At 60.0% G+C, this 533-nt stretch overlaps 1 long non-coding RNA gene across 1 annotated transcript; it reads left to right on the top strand.

Moving 5' to 3' along the window:
• The first annotated feature begins 4 nt into the window (after positions 1-4).
• On the top strand, positions 5-531 carry LOC121363141. Its single transcript, XR_005956641.1, has 3 exons — positions 5-90; positions 218-264; positions 402-531. It is a non-coding gene; the product is annotated as an uncharacterized LOC121363141 (long non-coding RNA).
• The last annotated feature ends 2 nt before the right edge of the window (positions 532-533 follow it).

A 533-nucleotide genomic window follows, 5' to 3' on the forward strand; every position in this document is an offset into this window, starting at 1 on the left:
TCTCCTGTGCCCCCCCCCAGCTGGCCCTGACCATGTGGTTGATGACCTACGTGGGAGCTGTTTTCAACGGCATCACCCTCCTCATCCTCGGTGAGAACCCCCTGTTCTCCCCCCAAAGTGACCCCCCAGAAGTTTGATTTTGGGGGTGGTGACCCCCCCAGAATTAGCACTGAGGGGGGGTTCCCCCCAAATAACGCCCACCCCGCTTTTTCCCCAGCTGACATCTTGGCCTTCACCGTCCCGCCCCTGTACGAGAAATACGAGGTGAGCCCAGAGTGAAGAGACCCCCCTCAAATTAAAGGGGATCCCCCCCAAATTAAAGGGGACCCCCCAAAAGGAAGGGGACACCCTCAGAAATGGGGGGGCACCCCTGAAACCCCCATTTCCCCCCCCACTTTCAGGTGCAGATCAATCACTACATGGCCCTCGTCCGCCGCCAGACCAAGGACCTCATGGCCAAGTAGGTGCTCACGGGGCCCCCCCAAAATCCTGGGGACCCCCCCCAAAAAATCCTGGGGACCCCCCCAAATCCT

This window comes from Pyrgilauda ruficollis, unplaced genomic scaffold (assembly GCF_017590135.1).
Source record: "Pyrgilauda ruficollis isolate IOZ18807 unplaced genomic scaffold, ASM1759013v1 scaffold11818, whole genome shotgun sequence".
NCBI classification, from domain to species: Eukaryota; Metazoa; Chordata; class Aves; order Passeriformes; family Passeridae; genus Pyrgilauda; species Pyrgilauda ruficollis.